Raw genomic sequence first — 22,719 nt, 5'->3', positions numbered from 1 at the left:
TGTGTTGTCTCTCTTTTTGTGAAGTGTGTTTTGTCCTATATTTATATTGTATTTATTTTATTTTTTAAATCCCAGGCCCCCGTCCCCACAGGAGCCTTTTGCCTTTTGGTAGGCCGTCATTGTAAATAAGACTTTGTTCTTAACTGACTTGCCTAGTTAAATAAAGGTTAAATTATAAATAATAAAAAATAATATTGGATCAAGGACATCTTGGTAGTTATTTTCATCATCCAGGGCAGACGCTTGAAAATCGCTTCTGTCGCTTGTCAAAAAATGTAATGAATGTCTATCACCGCCAAGCTCCTAAATACCGTGCCAGTCTCTCACTCTATGAACGGTCACCACTATCCGGATTCCTTGGGGGGGGGGAATAATGCATGAAATGAAATGTATGCAGATGACTAGAATGTAAATGATGGACACCTAGCTACTGTTGGAACTTCTTCTCTTTTTAATTAATTCTTCTTAGTAATTCACACTGAGAAATTATCCAGCCCTAAATATGCTGGATGTTTGTTTTAGTCATCTAGCAGACACTCTTATCCAGAGTGACTTACAGTAGTGAATGCATACATTTCATTTCATGCATTTTTTTTTTCCCCATACTGGCCGCCCGTGGGAATGGAACCCACAACCCAGGTGTTGCAAACACCATGCTCTACCAACTGAGCCACGGGGAAGGCCAGTATGTATAACACACCATGCTGGTGTTGTAAACACCATGCTCTACCAACTGAGCCACGGGGAAGCCGATGTGTTTGTTAAGTTTTTTTTACTTTAGTGAGCGAGTGCGTGCTGTGGGAAAATGTGACACAACTATAATTTGATCAGGAATTGAAATGTTAATTAGACCTTGAGGTAGAGGAAATGTAAGAGAGCTTTTGGGGAAAGAAATTGCATGGCGACAGTCTGGGGTTGAGAGGAGAGTAGGTGTTGTAACACGAAATAAGCAGCATCCTGTTTGTTAGCAGTTAGGGGAATACTGAGGAAATGTGTTTTGTATACTTAGAAAAACTGTGAATATTGGAAAAGGAACAGTATTTTCTGCCCAGAGAAATAGTACGTGCACACTTAAAATACATCAAATAGAATATAAAAAGTGCACTAGCCAAACAATGAGCCATCTGGAACTCTGTACTGTTGGGGCCTTTGTAGAGATTGTTTGCTTACAGTCCTACTGTGCTCTGAGACTAAGATAAACATCTGCCAGGATGGGAGGGGTTCTCTTTCCTTTTCATTCTCACGCTAGGATAGGGGTTCTCGCTCTCTTTCTCGTTCATTGTCTGTCTGTCTGTCTGTCTGTCTGTCTGTCTGTCTGTCTGTCTGTCTGTCTGTCTGTCTGTCTGTCTGTCTGTCTGTCACGCTCACGCTCACACAATAACGTTTATTTTTATTTTTTATTTAACCTTTATTTAACTAGACAAGTCAGTTAAGAACAAATTCTAATTTACAATGACAACCTACACCAGCCAAACTCGGACGACGTGACTGTGACTCCGCAGTAAATGTCTATTACCAGAAAGATAAGGATCTTCTTTCAATAATTACAATATATTATGTTTGTTTTGGAATAACTTCTGAAATAAATCTTTGTTGAACCAAATATTTAGGTGCTACTGATATGGTGGAACAGAAAGTCAAGTGTTATTGACAATTTATCAAACTCGAATGGATTTGAAATACATAAAAGAGTAAAATATATTTGTAACTGTTTTCTAGGTAACAGCAAATGTCTTTAATTTGGTAAGGTTCAGTACACATTTGGCGTTTTAGACATTTGGACTTCTGAAGAATACAAAAATATGTTTTCATGAGTTCACTCATGTTCTGTAGATTGAGACTTGAGAGAAAGAGATGGGGAGCAATTGCTCCAAAGGGAGGAGAGAGGAGAGGGACATTACCACTTTCTCCAAAAAGAGAAGTTTGTCTTTGGGAAGAAAAAAGGAGTACACTGAAGGGAGGATAGCAGAGGGCAACAGTAGATAAACGCTCTTTCAACAAAGGTGAGACCAATTTCCCTGAAATGGTTCAAGTCAGTTTTGCCTTCTGTTGTAGTACCAGGTTGAGGACATAGAGGCCAGTGTTACCTCTATCTCTCTCTGTCTCTCCTAGTCTTCCTGGCCTACAATCCCGTCTCCCCAGCCTACAATCCCCAGTCCACCCGGCCTACAATCCCCAGTCCCCCCTGCCTACAATCCCCAGTCCCCCCGGCCTACAATCCCCAGTCCCCCCGGCCTACAATCCCCAGTCCCCCCGGCCTACAATCCCCAGTCCCCCCGGCCTACAATCCCCAGTCCCCCCGGCCTACAATCCCCAGTCCCCCCGGCCTACAATCCCCAGTCCCCCCGGCCTACAATCCCCAGTCCCCCCGGCCTACAATCCCCAGTCCCCCCGGCCTACAATCCCCAGTCCCCCCGGCCTACAATTCCCAGTCCCCCCGGCCTACAATCCCCAGTCCACCTGGCCTACAATCCCCAGTCCACCTGGCCTACAATCCCCAGTCACCCCGGCCTACAATCCCCAGTCACCCCGGCCTACAATCCCCAGTCCACCAGGCCTACAATCCCCAGTCTCCCCAGCCTACAATCCCCAGCCTACAATCCCCAGTCCCCCCAGACCTACAATTCCCAGTCTCCCCAGCCTACAATCACCAGTCTACAATCCCCAGTCCCCGCAGCCTACAATCCCCAGTCTACAATCCCCAGTCTCCCCAGCCTACAATCCCCAGTCCCCCCGGCCTACAATCCCCAGTCTCCCTAGCCTACAATCACCAGTCTCCCCAGTCTACAATCCCCAGTCTCCCTAGCCTACAATCCCCAGTCTCCCCGACCTACAATCCCCAGTCTCCCCAGCCTACAATCCCCAGTCTCCCCAGCCTACAATCCCCAGTCTCCCCAGCCTACAATCCCCAGTCTCCCCAGACCTACAATCCCCAGTCTCCCCAGACCTACAATCCCCAGTCTCCCCAGTCTACAATCCCCAGTCTCCCTAGCCTACAATCCCCAGTCTCCCCAGCCTACAATCCCCAGTCCCCCCGACCTACAATCCCCAGTCTTCCCAGCCTACAATCACCAGTCTCCCCAGTCTACAATCCCCAGTCTCCCCAGCCTATAGAATATCATATATTTTCCTATTTTGTTCAATTTCTAGATGACTCCTCCCAGGTTGCACAATGCAGTGCCACGCTAAAAGGGTAAGTTGTCAAACGTTTTACTTTGTGCGCGTGTGGTGTGTGATGTGTGATGTGGTGTGGGTGTAAATTAATAGTTTTTTTGGTTAAACCATCTCTCTTTTTCCACAGTGAGTTGCGTGGTGGTCTGTCTCCAGTGTCCAGAGAGACCCAGAGCGCATCAAGGAACACACACTACCACCACAATATGAAGATAAAGACAAAACAAAGAAGACCAAATGCATAATGAATGATAAACACATATGCTTAATGCATTATTATGATGCATGACATAGGAGCTAATAGGTTATATTGCATTGCGTATTATGCAGATGCATGCACATATAATGCATTATGAAGAGGGTATTCATAGGAGGTGTTACCATAGGAGGTGTTACCATAGGAGGTGTTACCATAGGTGGTGTTACCATAGGAGGTGTTACCATAGCCATATGAGGTGTTACCATAGCTGGTGTTACCATAGGTGGTGTTACCATAGGAGGTGTTACCATAGCCATATGAGGTGTTACCATAGCTGGTGTTACCATAGGTGGTGTTACCACAGGAGGTGTTACCATAGGTGGTGTTACCATAGCCATATGAGGTGTTACCATAGCTGGTGTTACCATAGGAGGTGTTACCAGGGCTCCGGGCAGCCGAGCGGAAATGGAGGAAAACTCGCCTCCCTGCGGACCTGGCATCCTTTCACTCCCTCCTCTCTACATTCTCCTCTTCTGTCTCTGCTGCTAAAGCCACTTTCTACCACTCTAAATTCCAAGCATCTGCCTCTAACCCTAGGAAGCTCTTTGCTACCTTCTCCTCCCTCCTGAATCCTCCTCCCCCTCCCCCACTCCTCCCTCTCTGCGGATGACTTCGTCAACCATTTTGAAAAGAAGGTTGACGATATCCGATCCTCGTTTGCTAAGTCAAACGACACCGCTGGTCCTGCTCACACTGCCCTACCCTGTGCTTTGACCTCTTTCTCCCCTCTCTCTCCAGATTAAATCTCGCGTCTTGTGACGGCCGGCCGCCCAACAACCTGCCCACTTGACCCTATCCCCTCCTCTCTTCTCCAGACCATTTCCGGAGACCTTCTCCCCTACCTCACCTCGCTCATCAACTCATCCTTGACCGCTGGCTACGTCCCTTCCGTCTTCAAGAGAGCGAGAGTTGCACCCCTTCTGAAAAAACCTACACTCGATCCCTCCGATGTCAACAACTACAGACCAGTATCCCTTCTTTCTTTTCTCTCCAAAACTCTTGAACGTGCCGTCCTTGGCCAGCTCTCCTGCTATCTCTCTCAGAATGACCTTCTTGATCCTAATCAGTCAGGTTTCAAGACTGGGCATTCAACTGAGACTGCTCTTCTCTGTGTCACGGAGGCTCTCCGCACTGCTAAAGCTAACTCTCTCTCCTCTGCTCTCATCCTTCTAGACCTATCTGCTGCCTTTGATACTGTGAACCATCAGATCCTCCTCTCCACCCTCTCCGAGCTGGGCATCTCCGGCGCGGCCCACGCTTGGATTGCGTCCTACCTGACAGGTCGCTCCTACCAGGTGGCGTGGCGAGAATCTGTCTCCGCACCACGCGCTCTCACCACTGGTGTCCCCCAGGGCTCAGTTCTAGGCCCTCTCCTATTCTCGCTATACACCAAGTCACTTGGCTCTGTCATATCCTCACATGGTCTCTCCTATCATTGCTATGCAGACGACACACAATTAATCTTCTCCTTTCCCCTTTCTGATAACCAGGCGGCGAATCGCATCTCTGCATGTCTGGCAGACATATCAGTGTGGATGACGGATCACCACCTCAAGCTGAACCTCAGCAAGACGGAGCTGCTCTTCCTCCCGGGGAAGGACTGCCCATTCCATGATCTCGCCATCACGGTTGACAACTCCCTTGTGTCCTCCTCCCAGAGTGCTAAGAACCTTGGCGTGATCCTGGACAACACCCTGTCGTTCTCCACTAACATCAAGACGGTGACCCGATCATGTAGGTTCATGCTCTACAACATTCGCAGAGTACGACCCTGCCTCACACAGGAAGCGGCGCAGGTCCTAATCCAGGCACTTGTCATCTCCCGTCTGGATTACTGCAACTCGCTGTTGGCTGGGCTCCCTGCCTGTGCCATTAAACCCCTACAACTCATCCAGAACGCCGCAGCCCGTCTGGTGTTCAACCTTCCCAAGTTCTCTCACGTCACCCCGCTCCTCCGCTCTCTCCACTGGCTTCCAGTTGAAGCTCGCATCCGCTACAAGACCATGGTGCTTGCCTACGGAGCTGTGAGGGGAACGGCACCTCCATACCTTCAGGCTCTGATCAGGCCCTACACCCAAACAAGGGCACTGCGTTCATCCACCTCTGGCCTGCTCGCCTCCCTACCTCTGAGGAAGCACAGTTCCCGCTCAGCCCAGTCAAAACTGTTCGCTGCTCTGGCACCCCAATGGTGGAACAAGCTCCCTCACGACGCCAGGACAGCGGAGTCAATCACCACCTTCCAGAGACACCTGAAACCCCACCTCTTTAAGGAATACCTGGGATAGGATAAAGTAATCCTTCTAACCCCCCTCCCCCCTTAAAAGATTTAGATGCACTATTGTAAAGTGGTTGTTCCACTGGATATCATAAGGTGAATGCACCAATTTGTAAGTCGCTCTGGATAAGAGCGTCTGCTAAATGACTTAAATGTAAATGTAAATGTTACCATAGGAGGTGTTACCATAGGTGGTGTTACCATAGGTGGTGTTACCATAGGAGGTGTTACCATAGGAGGTGTTACCATAGGAGGTGTTACCATAGGTGGTGTTACCATAGGAGGTGTTACCATAGGTGGTGTTACCATAGCCATATGAGGTGTTACCATAGCTGGTGTTACCATAGCTGGTGTTACCATAGGAGGTGTTACCATAGGAGGTGTTACCATAGGTTGTGTTACCATAGGAGGTGTTGCCATAGGTGGTGTTACCATAGGTGGTGTTACCATAGGAGGTGTTACCATAGGAGGTGTTACCGTAGGTGGTGTTACCGTAGGAGGTGTTACCATAGGAGGTGTTACCATAGGAGGTGTTACCATAGGAGGTGTTACCATAGGAGGTGTTGCCAAAGGAGGTGTTACCATAAGAGATGTTACCATAAGAGGTTTTACCATAGGAGGTGTTACCATAGGAGGTGTTGCCATAGGAGGTGTTACCAAAGGAGGTGTTACCAAAGGAGGTGTTCCCATAAGAGGTGTTCCCATAAGAGGTGTTACCATAGGAGGTGTTACCATAGGAGGTGTTACCATAGCCATAGGAAGTGTTACCATAGATACAGTACAAGTAAGTGTGAACTCAAAAGGGTTAGGAGGAGGAATGAAATGAGTTGAAGATGACTACTGATAAAGGAGTAGGATGAGGAATGGAATGAGTTGAAGATGACTACTGATAAAGGAGTAGGAGGAGGAATGCAATGAGTTGAAGATGACTACTGATAAAGGAGTAGGAGGAGGAATGGAATGAGTTGAAGATGACTACTGATAAAGGAGTAGGATGAGGAATGGAATGAGTTGAAGATGACTACTGATAAAGGAGTAGGAGGAGGAATGGAATGAGTTGAAGATGACTACTGATAAAGGAGTAGGAGGAGGAATGCAATGAGTTGAAGATGACTACTGATAAAGGAGTAGGATGAGGAATGGAATGAGTTGAAGATGACTACTGATAAAGGAGTAGGAGGAGGAATGGTGAATAATTAGTTGAATACCGATAAATGAAGAAGAAATGTTAAGGCCATTCCCTACATGAAGACATTCAGAGATATTAGTCAGAAGAGGAAGCAGACAGAGAGCTCTCACCCGCCCATTGCTCAGTACTGACCTATGTACTTCTGATGTCAGAGAAGGTGTTGGATGAGTTTGTCCTGAAGAAGTATAAAACCCCCATAAGGGTGTATTCAGACTTCTTCCAGCTGTGAGGAACTGCAGAAAGGCAATGTAAGAATGATCGTCAAATTCACACATACCAAATAACAATGAATATAGTGGATCTTGTCCAATTTTGAATGTAAACAAACTGCTGAAATATTATTGTGCCGATTACAATCAAACATTCAGATTTCTTTGCACTGGTCGAAACAGCTGACATAATTGACAATAATTGTTTTCATGATGCTTTGGAGCAATTACCACTTTTACCCAAACTGCAATAAACATGCTGTTGACAAATATGCATAGTCTGTATTTTAGTGAGAGTAAAATCCCACTTGGATGGCTGCTAGTATGGAACAAAGGCACTGGCGTAGTGCAGTTTCACTGGTGGTTGCAGCCCCCCCCCTCCCCCCCGCTGATATGGCTGCTACTTAGAAATACTTTAACAGCAAAAAGGACAGGAGTGTCCAGCAGCAATGATGTTGGCGGGAACAAAACAGTGTTTATTGTTTGAAATAACTTCTTTGTTGTTGTTATATCACAAAAGGATGTGGCAGTTTCACCGAGAACGGATTCCAGCTTTAATGGTGCAGACGTTCTAGCGTCATGATGTTTTGGCCTGAAGTTCGATGTTTGGCACTCTGGGGGACTCAAGTTCAATGTTTGGCACTCTGGGGGACTCAAGTTCAATGTTTGGCACTCTGGGGGACTCAAGTTCAATGTTTGGCACTCTGGGGGACTCGCGTTCAATGTTTGGTACTCTGGGGGCATCAAGTTCAATGTTTGGCACTCTGGGGGCCTCACGTTCAATGTTTGCCACTCTGGGTGCCTCACGTTCAATGTTTGCCACTCTGGTGGCCTCACGTTCAATGTTTGGCACTGTGGGGGCCTCAAGTTCAATGAATGGCACTTTGGGGGCCTCACGTTCAATGTTTGGCACTCTGGTGGCCTCACGTTCAATGTTTGGCACTGTGGGGGCCTCACGTTCAATGTTTGGCACTCTGGGGGCCTCACGTTCAATGTTTGGCACTCTGGGGGCCTCAAGTTCAATGTTTGGCACTCTGGGGGCCTCACGTTCAATGTTTGGCACTCTGGGGGCCTCAAGTTCAATGTTTGGCACTCTGGGGGACTCAAGTTCAATGTTTGGCACTCTGGGGGCCTCACGTTCAATGTTTGGCACTCTGGGGGCCTCACGTTCAATGTTTGGCACTCTGGGGGCCTCACGTTCAATGTTTGGCACTCTGGTGGCCTCACGTTCAATGTTTGGCACTCTGGTGGCCTCACGTTCAATGTTTGGCACTGTGGGGGCCTCAAGTTCAATGTTTGGCACTGTGGGGGCCTCAAGTTCAATGTTTGGCAATCTGGGGGCCTCGCGTTCAATGTTTGGTACTCTGGGGGCATCAAGTTCAATGTTTGGCACTGTGGGGGCCTCACGTTCAATGTTTGCCACTCTGGGGGCCTCACGTTCAATGTTTGCCACTGTGGGGGCCTCAAGTTCAATGTTTGGCACTCTGGGGGCTTCACGTTCAATGTTTTGCACTCTCCAGGGATCATAAGGAAAAATAAATTAAATTAAGTCAAGGGCAGAATACACCGTATTTGTAGACACCTCCACCAGACCTTTATTTATTCAAGCTCCAACTCAAATGAATAGTAGGTGAATAGCATTCAAGGTAAAAAATACTCAGAGAGAAAAGCACATAAAAAGGAATCGGGGCCTGTGTGCAAACAAATGATGGAGAACTGTGCAGATCCAAATCCTCACAGGAATAATTAGGGCGGCAAGTAGTTTAGCAGTTATGACTGTTGGGGCAGTAACAGAAAGGTTGCTGGTTTGAATCCCAGAGTTGACTAGGTGCAAGGCACTTAACCCCAATTGCTCTTGTAAGTCTCACTGGATAAGAGTGTCTGCTAAATGACTAAAATGTAGGCTAAATGTAATTTTCCTCTGTTTCTGCAGAATTGAAGGAGTTACTCTGGATAAATGGTACTGTGACTTGTTGGCCTCAGCTCTCCAGTTACCAAACTCACCACTGAGGGAACTGCACCTGATAGATTCAATCTTGCTGGTGTCACGTCCTGACCAGCAGATGGAGCTGGTGTTTTAGTTTTGGGGTCAGGACGTGGCAGGTTTGTGTTTGTATATGTTGATTGGAAGTCCTATATAGGTGTGTGTGTTTGTCTTTGGGGTGGTGGGGAATTGTTGTGAGCACTGCTTTGTTTGGTTGAGCCTGCCACACCGTCACATTGTGAGTACCGTCCATTGTTTTGTTTATTGTTTTGTTTTTTCAGTGGATGCTCTACGCCTGTTTTTGAACATTAAAATATGAGTATCCACACTTCCGCTGCGCCTTGGTCCTTCTCTCTCCCGCACGACTTATTCTGTGACAGCTGGAATCAGAAGTGGATGTGCTCTGTACTGGAATGTCTAGCCCAGACTGTAAACTGGAAGCACTGAGGTTATTGAAGAGATTATAAAAAACATTTAAATAAGAAAAATATATTTTATGTCAGCAAGTGCCGTTTTTTTGTATGTGCAGATATCTTCTTTGTCACTACCATGACCATGATCCCTTAGGCCAACATTTGCCTCAAATGGACTTATGCCGTGTTCATGTGATAATCGCAACTAGGAAATCTTTGACTTGCTAATTGGTTGTAGTTATACACGTGCCTCGTTCAACCAGTTAGCAAGTCGGACATTTCAGAGTTTCCTTGTTCCGACTAGCACGAGAATGCGGCATTAACGAGCATCTGATGTAAATATGCAAGAAACACATTTTCACGTTAAATGTCAGATCAGTCTGTTGACCGATGCTACGATACCAGTTATGTTATTTGCATCTGTCCACAAGAGGTTAAGTAACATGTAATTACAAAAACAATAATAATTGTAAGTCTCACTAAACAATCTGCCTCAATGTGTTGATGAAATAAGCTGCTTTAAAATGCATTATATCTGTCATTGCAGTTTCAGCGGGAACGGACTCTCAAACGAGGGACGTGATCATTTGGTCTCCTCTATGAAAACAGTTCTCAACCGCAACCTGGGAGAGCTGGGCTTGAGTAACTTCATACTGCAGGATTCTGTAGTTGAGTTACTCTCTATTGGACTAGGGAGTCAACACTGTAAACTGGAGATACTGAGGTCAGTAGCTTTTCTGTTAGTACATCAATTTGGACTGTGAATTCAAAGTCATTCATTTCTTTGTCAGGGGTTGTTTGATTTACAAAATAAATGCAGGCATTTAATTTAGCATGTTGGCATCTTTGAATTACAAAAAAATGCATGTTTTAATAAAATGAAATAAATCTTGTTACAGGCTGAATCGAAATACACTGCCTAAATACAGGTGTGCCAAGCTTGTAGCGTCATACCTAAAAAGAGGCTGTAATCTGCCAAAAGTGCTTCAACAAAGTACTGGACAAAGGATCTGACTACTTGTGTAAATGTGATATTTCAATTGTTTTCTTTTCATACATTTGCAAAAACTTCTAAAAACCTGTTTTTGCTTTGTCATTATGGAGTATTTTGTGAATATTGAAGAAAACAAATCTATTTAATACATTTTAGAATAAGGACGTAACGTAATGTGGAAAAAGTGAAGGAGTCTGAATACTTTCCAAATGCACAGTACCTGAAGGATATAGCCTGATTATGTTCACTGATCTCCACATTCAACTCCATACCTTCAATGTTAAAGAAATATTATGGAGGATTTCTAAAGCATCCCATAGATGTTGTGGACAGGCAGTGATCAGTGGAAGGTTATACCAAATTCCAAGACACTAAGTACATATTCCTTAGAGCAAGGTCAAAATAATTAACAAGGATGTCACTAAGAGGCCAATGTTGATTTTAAAACCTGTTAAGGTGTAGGGGGCAGTATTTTCACAGCCGGATGAAAAACGTACCCAAATTAAACTGGTTACTACTCTCGCCCAGAAACTAGAATATGCATATTATTAGTAGATTTGGATAGAAAACACGCTGACGTTTCTATAACTGTTTGAATGATGTCTGTGTGTATAACAGAACTCATATGGCAGGCAAAAACCTGAGAAAAATCCAACCAGGAAGTGGGAAATCTGAGGTTGTAGTTTTTCAAGTGATTGCCTATCCAATATACAGTGTCTGTGGGGTCATTTTGCACTTCCTAAGGCTTCCACTAGATGTCTACAGTCTTTAGAACGTTGTTTCAGGCTTCTACTGTGAATGGGGAGAGAATAAGAGCTGTTTGTATCAGGTGTCTGGGAAAATGGCATGAGCTCAGTCAGGCGCACACCCGTGAGAGTTAGCTGTGTTCCTTTTTCTTTCTGAAGACAAAGGAATTGTCCGGTTGGAACATTATTGAAGATTTATGATAAAAACATCCTAAAGATTGATTCTATTCATCGTTAGACATGTTTCTACAAACTGTAATGCAACTTTTTTGACTTTTCTTCTGGACGTAGTGGATGCGCCATCTGCATTTGGAATAGTGAACTGAACGCGCGAACAAAAAGGAGGTATTTGGACATAAATATGGACTTTATCGAAACAAAACAAACATTTATTGTGGAACTGGGAATCCTGGGAGTGCATTCCGATGAAGATCATCAAAGGTAAGTGAATATTTATAATGCTATTTCTGACTTTTGTTGACTCCACAACATGGCGGGTATCTGTATGGCTTGTTTTGTTGACTGAGCGCTGTACTCAGATTATTGCATAGTGTGCTTTCGCCGTAAAACTTTTTTGAAATCTGTCACAGCGGTTGCATTAAGGAGAAGTTTATCTTTCATTCTTTGAATAACAGTTGTATATTTTACCAACGTTTATGATGAGTATTTCTGTAAATGTATGTGCTCATTCACCAGAGGTGAAGATCATGTGTGAAGATCATCCAAGGTTAGTGATTCATTTTAGCTGTATTTCTGGTTTTTGTGACGCCTCTCCTTGCTTGGAAAATGGCTGTGTGGTTTTTCTTGTGTAGGTGCTGTCCTAACATAATCTAATGCTATGCTTTCGCCTTAAAGCCTTTTTGAAATCGGACAATGTGGTTGGATTAACAAGAAGTTTATTTTTAAAATGGTGTTTAATACTTGTATGTGAGAAATGTGAGTTATGAGATTTTCGTTGTTTTGAATTTGGCGCTCTGCTATTTCACTGGCTGTTGGCGAGTGGGACGGTAGCGTCCCACATACCCTAGAGAGGTTAAACCCTTTACAATGAAGATCTATGAAGTTATTTGGATTTTTACGAATTATCTTTGAAAGACAAGATCCTGAAAAAGGGATATTTCTTTTTTTGCTGAGTTTGTATCGCTCTAGAATTAACCAATGCATATTGTTTGACAAAAGATAAGTTGTGCGATTGATTTTGATGTGGATTTTTCGTGTCAGCTTTCTTTGACTAGCGAGTTTGTTTAGGCTACATTATCATCAAATCAAACATCAACATTTTCTATCCCACAAAGGGGAACATTTAACGTTACTGTAAGTAGACCGTTTTCTCTTGTCATGTAGTTTCCGTGTCAGTACGTTTAAATCCCATCGATATATCCATTTTGATAAATAAACACGTGGGTCAAAACCTTTTTGTCCCATGTCTACGATTTCCGACGATACCCCCACAGGTAATCATATGAATATTGTCAGTTTCTATTTTGAAAGCAATCGGTGAAGTGGCAATTAGCTGACAGATTGTCCACTTTTCAAAGAGACAAATTATGGCAAGGAAGTGTATTGTAAATTGGCCGTGGCTTGAGCTTTGCTATTCTGTCTCATGTCTGAATCTGCTGTGAGTGATAAAAGCAAGATTTATGTGCCAAGGATCATCATTACCTCTCTTTGCAGGCTGCCATTCTGTAGAGTTAGAGAGGAAGGCTGTGATTCTCTGGCTTCAGCACTAACGTCAAACCCCTCACACCTGAGAGAGCTGGACCTGAGCTACAACCCTCAGGAGACTCAGGAGTGAAGATGCTTTCTGCTACGATGGAAGATCCAGCCTGTAGACTGAAAATCAAGTCAGTGCAGTTGATGAAAATAATGCAAGATACTCTATTATTAAGACCTTTGAGTATATTCACACTGTCTGTTCTCCTGCCTCGAGCACAGTATTGACCACAACGAAAAGTGCTAGGTGAAACTGGAGCTGCTGAAGACATGTAAGAATACACTGTACTTGACATGTAATCTCAGTAACATTGATACAACATAAAGTATTATAATACACAAACAATGTTTTAAACTAGTTTGCGCTGACTTGATTTTCAGTCTACAGGCTGGATCTTCCAATACACTCCTGATTTAATCCAGCTGATCCTCTCCTCTTACCTCTTGTCTACAGATGCCTGTGATCTCACACTGGACCCAAACACAGCAAACAAACACCTCTCTCTGTCTGCAGTGAGATATGAGATTGAGGAACAGCTATATCCTGATCACCCGGAGAGATTCTATGGCGCTCTTCAGGTTCTTTGTAGAGAGGGTCTGACTGAGCGTCGTTACTGGGAAATGGAGACAAGTGATGACACTGTTCTCGGAGTGACATACAAATGAATCAAAAGAAAAGGCAGCGCCAGCCATGACTTTGGCATTGGAAGCAATGACAAGTCCTGGTGTATACAGCACAAAATGCATTTTCATCATAATGGCCCTGTTATTAAATCCCCCCCCCTTTAGGGACCCCTCCAAGAACAGAATAGGAGTGTATCTGGACTGGCCGGCCAGCACCCTGTCCTTCTACACGGTCTCCTCTGACTGGCCGGCCAGCACCCTGTCCTTCTACACGGTCTCCTCTGACTGGCCGGCCAGCACCCTGTCCTTCTACACGGTCTCCTCTGACTGGCCGGCCGGCACCCTGTCCTTCTACACGGTCTCCTCTGACACATTGACCCACATGTACACATTCCACACCACATTCCCTGAGCCCCTCTATCCAGCTTTTGGACTAGCCGGCTGTTACCCTTTGCTCAGTGTCTTTGTGCCAGATAGAGTAGCCTTCTCCTGGAGGAACACCTGGGTCTCCATGACAACAGTAACACACACACCCTTCGGTTCTAACGCGACCGTGTGACTTGATGGCTTTGACAGTGGTCATGACTTCAGATATGGACATTAATAAATCAGTTGTTGTGAGGAGATGACTTTATTATATTCCTGTGACTGTACATCCATGTTCTGTTATGTTAGTGCATTTCTGTAAAATGCCTTTGACTTTGAATAGGATGCATATTATTGTTAAGTGTGATCAAATCATTTGTAAATATTTGTTTGTTAAACATGTGTTGCATCATACAGTAAACACAACACACACGTCTGTGTACAGTAGGCCAGAGTTTCTCAAGAAAAATAAAGCTTTGGTTTAGACACTCATTTAATTTTAGTATTGACTGATATTGGTCAATGTTGGTGGTGAATATTGAAGTGAATTTGGTGGATTGCCAGATAGAGGTATAAACACACAAACTTCTAGACCAGATAGAGGTATAAACACACAACCTTCTAGACCAGATAGAGGTATAAACACACAACCTTCTAGACCAGATAGAGGTATAAACACACAACCTTCTAGACCAGATAGAGGTATAAACACACAACCTTCTAGACCAGATAGAGGTGTAAACACACAACCTTCTAGACCAGATAGAGGTGTAAACACACAACCTTCTAGACCAGATAGAGGTGTAAACACACAACCTTCTAGACCAGATAGAGGTGTAAACACACAACCTTCTAGACCAGATAGAGGTGTAAACACACAACCTTCTAGACCAGATAGAGGTGTAAACACACAACCTTCTAGACCAGATAGAGGTATAAACACACAACCTTCTAGACCAGATAGAGGTATAAACACACAACCTTCTAGACCAGATAGAGGTATAAACACACAACCTTCTAGACCAGATAGAGGTATAAACACACAACCTTCTAGACCAGATAGAGGTATAAACACACAACCTTCTAGACCAGATAGAGGTATAAACACACAACCTTCTAGACCAGATAGAGGTATAAACACACAACCTTCTAGACCAGATAGAGGTATAAACACACAACCTTCTAGACCAGATAGAGGTATGTGACGTAGAAGTCCGTCACTGGCCGCGGGCAGCATTTGGTACTTTAACGCACGCACACATTCCTCACTCCTCCCTGCTCCGTTATCAGATAAGTTAACAATGTGGGTCGACACACAAGTTAGCTTCTCTATCTTAGTACATACATTTCACACTTACTTCAGTAACCGGTTATGGTATAAAGAAATAAACAGACAGGTGTTCATATTTAATATAAGCAATATTTAGTATACTTATCGATGTTATGGATGAGCGCGGTTGTTTGTCTGTTCCTCTCTCTCTCCATCTCTGTAGCTTCCGGCTATGCTGGATAAGGACCCGAGCTAAGGGAATTGGGCTTACTTTGTAGTGCCTGTCCGGAATGGCTCATTAATGTAAATGGGCATATTGGAAGACACTGTCAGTAGTGATGTAATTTTGTAAATGTTATATTGTGATGTTGTTTCATAAACGTGTTGCAATGTATATATTTTGGTATGTTTAGATAAATGGAAACTGTAGGTTGAATAGGTAATTGCTTAATTAATTAGTGTTAATTGTTCTGAGGGGAGGGGCTACCCCTACAAAAGGAGCCTCTCTTTCAGTTCATGGAGAGGCATTTTGGATTGAGCTGTGGGTGGGGCAGCTTTGTTTTTAAGCTGTCCCATAAGGTATACGTTTGATGGCAGTGCTGTTGTTTTTGTTCCGGAATCACTATGTAAATAAACACCTTTGCACAGAAGAACTTTTGCGGCTCCGCCATCTTTTTATTTTTTATAGAGGTTAGGTTTTCCAGTTTAGCCTTCTGGCCTACTCTACGTGACAAGGTATAAACACGCAACCTTCTAGACCAGATAAATGTATAAACACACAATTGTACATTTGGTTCTATACTCCAGCATTTTGGATTTGAGATCAAATATTTAATATGAGGAGACAGTATATGTCACCTTTTATTTGAAGGTATTTTCATGCATGTCTGTTTCACAGTTTAGAAATGAAAGCACGTTATGTATCTAGTCCCCCTATTTGAAGAAGTCATAAGTATTCTGACCAATACACTCCAAGCCAGTGTTTCCCAACTCCGGTCCCAGAGTAATCTACTCCCAACAGCACACGTTTTGTTGTAGCCCCGGAGGTACTCGAGGACCGGAGTTGGGAAACACTGTCTTGGAGTGTATTGAAGTAGTGAAATCTTTAATATTTAGTCCCATATTCCTTACACGCAATGACTACATGAAGTTGGTGACTCTACAAACTCGACAACGATGCATTTGCAGTTTGTTTTGGTTGTGTTTTGGATTATGTTTTGCTCCATAGGAGCCTGAAATGTAGCCTGTTAGAAGTAGAGCAAAACAAATGACCTACTGCTTTACCACAGACAACAGTAACACATCGGTTATCACAAAATGAGCACAACGTTTGCTACTCAAAATAGTACAAAACCACAACCACTTATGGTTCAATGCAACTGAGATCTTCTAGACTGAAGACAGACAACAATGACAAGACACATTTCTACAAAAAGATGCCATTTATTTATTCATATTTCATGAAAATAAGTGTAACATTTAGCATTTTTACCAGAAGAAAATACAGTACAAATCCTTTCCAGCAGAGGGAAAAAGATAAGTAGAGGAGGTAGCCTAGTGGTTAGAGAGTTGGGCCAGTAACCAAAATGTTGATGGATTGAATCCCTGAGCTGACAAGGTAAGAATCTGTTGTTCTGCCCCTGAACTAGGCAGTTCACCCACTGTTCCCCGGTAGGCTGTCATTGTAAATAAGGATTTGTTCTTAACTAACTTGCCTAATTAAATAAAGTTTAACTTTCAAAAAAGGAGAGGGGAGTCGGTGAATATGGAGTCTCTGTTGGTTTTGTCTCTCACAATCCAAAGCGGGACACCAGCTTCTCCTGATCATCCAGGTCTTTCTGCACCTTCTTCCTCATGCAGAATATGAGACAGAGGGACAGAAACATGTACATTAACTTAATAATAATAACCATCTGCCATTTAGAAGATGCTTTTATCCAAAACATACATTTTACGTACGGGTGGTCCCGGGAATCAAACCCACTATCCTGGCATTGCAAGCGCCACACACTACAAACTGAATTACATTTAGCAACTTCCATTCAACTAAATGTTTCCATTCAACTACACACTGACTTTGCATTCAACTAAAGTAGGCAAAAACAACCACACATCACAATCATTGCAAGTAAAATGTTCAAAAAACAGCAGCTATCTGAAGGGATATGTTTTCAGACAGATGTTCTAAACACAAAGGAAGGAAGTCACATGTCACATGATTCCAACTGTTTAATACAACCATTGTTGAGACTTCCTTTCTTTCTTTGGATACTGTTTACCCTCCGTTGCTCAGCAACTCTACAAACATTTAGCGGTGTGCCTCAGCCCATGCTTTTTAAGAGACTGCTGCTCTGACAGCTTGGTTACTGGGGCATTGAACTGGCAACATCTAGTTTGTGTGTGTTAGTGTGTAGTGTGTGTAACATAAATGTTGATGTGTATTTCAGAGTGGGTCTATGTGTAACATATATGTTGATGGGTAGTTCAGAGTGGGTCTATGTTAACATATATGTTGATGGGTAGTTCAGAGTGGGTCTATGTTAACATATATGTTGATGTGTATTTCAGAGTGAGTCTATGTTAACATATATGTTGATGTGTATTTCAGAGTGGGTCTATGTTAACATATATGTTGATGTGTAGTTCATTGTGAGTCTATCTGTGGTAGTTGTCCAACATGATTGTGTGCTGCTGGTACAGACATCGCACATTTAGGTGCATTAATGTTTCCCTGCACTGCATATTTCCGAAGTGAATAGAGTATCTCCTATTTCAGAAGTGAAAATAGAGTATCTCCTATTTCAGAAGTGAAAATAGAGTATCTCCCATTTCAGAAGTAAATATAGAGTATCTCCCATTTCAGAAGTAAATATAGAGTATCTCCCATTTCAGAAGTGAATATAGAGTATCTCCCATTTCAGAAGTGAATATAGAGTATCTCCCATTTCAGAAGTAAATATAGAGTATCTCCTATTTCAGAAGTGAATATAGAGTATCTCCCATTTCAGAAATGTCACCTATGTATTTATTTACCTAAGTTATCTTTAGATTGTAAACAAACTTGGAGCTTGACATCACCCTTCGAGAGAGTCACACTAACGATGTACCGGCAAAGTAACTTTCAAACACACACATCTGTATACTAATTGTATGCATTTGGGTGTGTGTGTGTATATATATATATATATATATATATATATATATACCTGGTACAGAGCACATCCTCATGGAGAGAGCCTTGACAGCGTTGACACTGTCAACAGGCGAGAGAAGCGCTCCTCCAGCGTACTTAAGTGGAAGATCTTCACGACCTAGACAGTCGTGAAGAGGAAAATATTTGGCATGGGCCCTCAGATCCTCAAAAGGTTTTACAGCTGCACCATCAAGAGCATCCTGACGGGTTGCATCACTGCCTGGTATGGCAACTGTTCAAACCTCTGACCGCAAGGCACTACAGAGGGTAGTGCGTACGGCCCAGTACATCACCGGGGCCAAGCTTCCTGCCATCCAGGAACTCTATATCAGGCGGTGTCAGAGGAAGGCCCTAAAAATGGTCAAAGACTCCCAGGCACCCTATTCAGACTGTTCTCTCTGCTACCGCCCGGCAAGCGGTACCGGAGCGCCAAGTCTAGATCCATGAGGCTTCTAAACAGCTTCTACCCCCAAGCCATAAGACTCCTGTACATCTAATCAAATGGCTACCCAGACTATTTGCATTGCCCCCACCACCACCACCCTCTTTCAAATCAAATCAAAGTTTATTTGCCACGTGTGCCGAATACAACAGGTGTAGACCTTACAGTGAAATGCTGACTTACAGGATCTAACCAATAGTGCGAGAAAAAAAATGTGTGTGTGTGTGTGTGTGTGTGTGTGTGTGTGTGTGTGTGTGTGTGTGTGTGTGTGTGTGTGTGTGTGTGTGTGTGTGTGTGTGTGTGTAAGTAAAGAAATAAAACACCAGTAAAAATAAATTTGAAAACAAGAGTAGCAAGGCTATATACAGACACCGGTTAGTCAGGCTGATTGAGGTAGTATGTACATGTGGATATGGTTAAAGTGACTATGCATATATGATGAACTGAGAGTAGCAGTAGCGTAAAAAGAGGGGTTGGCGGGTGGCGGGACACAATACAGATAGCCCGGTTAGCCAATGTGCGGGAGCACTGGTTGGTCGGGCCAATTGAGGTAGTATGTACATGAATGTATAGTTAAAGGGACTATGCATATAAGATAAACAGAGAGTAGCAGCAGCGTAAAAGAGGGTTTGGGGGGGGGGCACACAATGCAAATAGTCCAGGTAACCATTGGTTACCTGTTCAGAAGTCTTATGGCTTGGGGGTAAAAACTGTTGAGAAGCCTTTTTGTCCTAGACTTGGCAATCCGGTACCGCTTGCCATGCGGTAGTAGAGAGAACAGTCTATGACTGGGGTGGCTGGGGTCTTTGACAATTTTTAGGGCCTTCCTCTGACACCGCCTGGTGTAGAGGTCCTGGATGGCAGGAAGCTTGGCCCCGGTGATGTACTGGGCCGTACGCACTACCCTCTGTAGTGCCTTGCGGTCGGAGGCCGAGCAATTACCGTACCAGGCAGTGATGCAACCGGTCAGGATGCTCTCGATGTTGCAGCTGTAAAACCTTTTGAGGATCTCAGGACCCATGCCAAATCTTTTTAGTTTCCTGAGGGGGAATAGGCTTTGTCGTGCCCTCTTCATGACTGTCTTAGTGTGTTTGGACCATTCTAGTTTGTTGTTGATGTGGACACCAAGGAATTTGAAGCTCTCAACCTGCTCCACTACACCACCGTCGATGAGAATGGGGACGTGCTCGGTGCTCCTTTTCCTGTTCCTGTAGTCCACAATCATCTCCTTAGTCTTGGTTACGTTGAGGGAAAGGTTGTTATTCTTCCCCACCTGGCCAGGTCTCTGACCTCCTCCCTATAGGCTGTCTCGTTGTTGTCGGTGATCAGGCCTACCACTGTTGTGTCATCACAGCTAATATGTAGAAGATCTATTCCTGTATGGACAAAGTGCCTCTGATCAAGGATGACTGATCAGGTCCTCCTTGTCCCTGTAATCAGCAGCTGCTGTTTTAGAGGGGGGGGGGATAATTACAGTGGCAGTTTGGAAAAAAAATATCCATTCAGAAAGTTTCCTTAAAGTAGTCTGTCTGAACTCCATCTCGTAATAAGAGACAGATTTTTACCTTTACATTTTTACCAGCTCGGAGATTCAAACCAGCAACCTTTCGGTTACTGGCCCAACGATCTAACCACTAGGCTACCTGCATGACTCAAGTAGTATTGTACTGCCGTCCCAAGTAGTATTGTACTGCCGTCCCAAGTAGTATTTTACTGCCGTCCCAAGTAGTATTTTACTGGGTGACTTTCACTTTTACTTGAGTAATTTTCTATTAAGGTATTTTTTACTTTTACCCAAGTATGACAATTGGGTACTTTTCCACCACTGCTCATTAGAGTCCTCTAGCCACTTTGAACAACATGATCTTTCATAGACACTGCTTCCCACAAGGGAATGACTGCAGCAGGTCATGATTAAAGACAGTACAGTATGACGATAGACAGAATGACTGCAGCAGGTCATGATTAAAGACAGTACAGTATGACGATAGACAGAATGACTGCAGCAGGTCATGATTAAAGACAGTACAGTATGACGATAGACAGAATGACTGCTTCTCCAATAGAAATCCCTGATCACACTTGCAGGTGATGTCATGGCGACGTTGGCTAGCTAAGCTCATGCGTAGAAACACGTCATCGGGTCTAACGGTTGCCTCGCGCCGACCTGTGCACGTGCACGCCGTTAAAACAAAGGCACTCCGACGAAAATTAAACGTGTCCCGATGTTGGACTAATAACATGTTCAGCTACTGAAGACATCGGCTCTAATCTAGTGGACTAATAACATGTTCAGCTACTGAAGACATCAGCTCTAATCTAGTGGAGTAATAACATGTTCAGCTACTGAAGACATCGGCTCTAATCTAGTGGAGTAATAACATGTTCAGCTACTGAAGACATCGGCTCTAATCTAGTGGAGTAATAACATGTTCAGCTACTGAAGACATCGGCTCTAATCTAGTGGAGTAATAACATGTTCAGCGACTGAAGACATCGGCTCTAATCTAGTGGAGTAATAACATGTTCAGCTACTGAAGACATCGGCTCTAATCTAGTGGAGTAATAACATGTTCAGCTACTGAAGACATCGGCTCTAATCTAGTGGAATAATAACATGTTCAGCTACTGAAGACATCAGCTCTAATCTAGTGGACTAATAACATGTTCAGCTACTGAAGACATCGGCTCTAATCTAGTGGAGTAATAACATGTTCAGCTACTGAAGACATCGGCTCTAATCTAGTGGACTAATAAAATGTTCAGCTACTGAAGACATCGGCTCTAATCTAGTGGAGTAATAACATGTTCAGCTACTGAAGACATCGGCTCTAATCTAGTGGACTAATAACATGTTCAGCTACTGAAGACATCAGCTCTAATCTAGTGGAGTAATAACATGTTCAGCTACTGAAGACATCGGCTCTAATCTAGTGGAGTAATAACATGTTCAGCTACTGAAGACATCGGCTCTAATCTAGTGGACTAATAACATGTTCAGCTACTGAAGACATCAGCTCTAATCTAGTGGAGTAATAACATGTTCAGCTACTGAAGACATCGGCTCTAATCTAGTGGAGTAATAACATGTTCAGCTACTGAAGACATCGGCTCGAATCCAAGGTTGTGCCTTTTCGATCTTGAGAAAATTAACAACCAAGGAAGAATTTTTCACTTCTCTCTGACTTCTCAGATAGAAGGACTGTCTTAACTTGTATAAAAAGTTTGGATGGAAACCTGGTTAGACACCAAAAAGTTATTTTGGGAACTTTACAAAATGTGGACAAAACAAAATACCTTAGACAACGTGGGATCTTTCTGTAAAATAAATGATGGCAGAAACGGAGGTGGAAATGACTTTATGCACATATATTGATATAATAATCACCATATGGAAATAAACTTGGAGACATGTGATGCACTATATATCCTAAAGTATGTGGACACCCCTTCAAATGAGTGGATTTAGCTATTTCAGCCACATCAGTTGATTACGTGTATAAAATCGAGCAGAGTGCCATGCAATCTCCATAGACAAACACATTGGCAGTAGAATGGCCTTACTGAAGAGCTCAGTGGGTTTCAACATGGCACCTGTCCATAGTATGCCACCTTTCCAACCAGTCAGTTCATTATCAAATGTCTGCCCTGCTAGAGCTGCCCCGGTCAACTGGAAGTGCTCTGTACATACTAGATATTCATAGTCAAACCGCCATTTTGAATTCTTCCAATAACTGTATAGTGTTTTTTTTTATACATTTGATCTTTTGGGGGGCTCCCGAGTGGCCTAAGGCACTACATCTCAGTGCAAGAGGCGTCACTACAAACCCTGGTTCGATTCCAGGCTGTATCACAACCGGTCGTGATTGGG

At 43.6% G+C, this 22,719-nt stretch overlaps 1 protein-coding gene and 4 long non-coding RNA genes across 6 annotated transcripts in view; 4 read left to right on the top strand and 1 right to left on the bottom strand.

The window, feature by feature from the left end:
• LOC115171939 (NLR family CARD domain-containing protein 3-like) overlaps window positions 1–22,719 on the bottom strand; it is a 1,137,260-nt gene that overhangs the window by 1,051,407 nt on the left and 63,134 nt on the right. The gene's annotated exons all lie outside the window — the stretch shown is intronic.
• On the top strand, window positions 3,032–3,399 carry LOC115171970 (uncharacterized). The gene is made up of 2 exons (XR_003871324.1): window positions 3,032–3,193; window positions 3,302–3,399. It is a non-coding gene; the product is annotated as an uncharacterized LOC115171970 (long non-coding RNA).
• LOC115171959 (uncharacterized) lies at window positions 6,195–9,145 on the top strand. Its single transcript, XR_003871310.1, has 3 exons — window positions 6,195–6,265; window positions 6,431–7,142; window positions 9,037–9,145. It is a non-coding gene; the product is annotated as an uncharacterized LOC115171959 (long non-coding RNA).
• Window positions 9,473–13,009, top strand: LOC115171964 (uncharacterized). Of its 2 annotated transcripts, none has more exons than XR_003871317.1 (3): window positions 9,473–9,535; window positions 10,048–10,224; window positions 12,915–13,009. It is a non-coding gene; the product is annotated as an uncharacterized LOC115171964 (long non-coding RNA). The 2 variants fall into 2 exon arrangements; XR_003871318.1 differs by lacking the exon at window positions 12,915–13,009 and adding an exon at window positions 10,400–10,417.
• On the top strand, window positions 13,024–13,626 carry LOC115171967 (uncharacterized). Its single transcript, XR_003871321.1, has 2 exons — window positions 13,024–13,225; window positions 13,408–13,626. It is a non-coding gene; the product is annotated as an uncharacterized LOC115171967 (long non-coding RNA).

The sequence above is a fragment of the Salmo trutta genome, chromosome 32 (assembly GCF_901001165.1).
Source record: "Salmo trutta chromosome 32, fSalTru1.1, whole genome shotgun sequence".
NCBI classification, from domain to species: Eukaryota; Metazoa; Chordata; class Actinopteri; order Salmoniformes; family Salmonidae; genus Salmo; species Salmo trutta.
The sequence above is the reverse complement of the archived record's forward strand: the minus strand, read 5'-3'. Positions and strand labels throughout refer to the sequence as shown.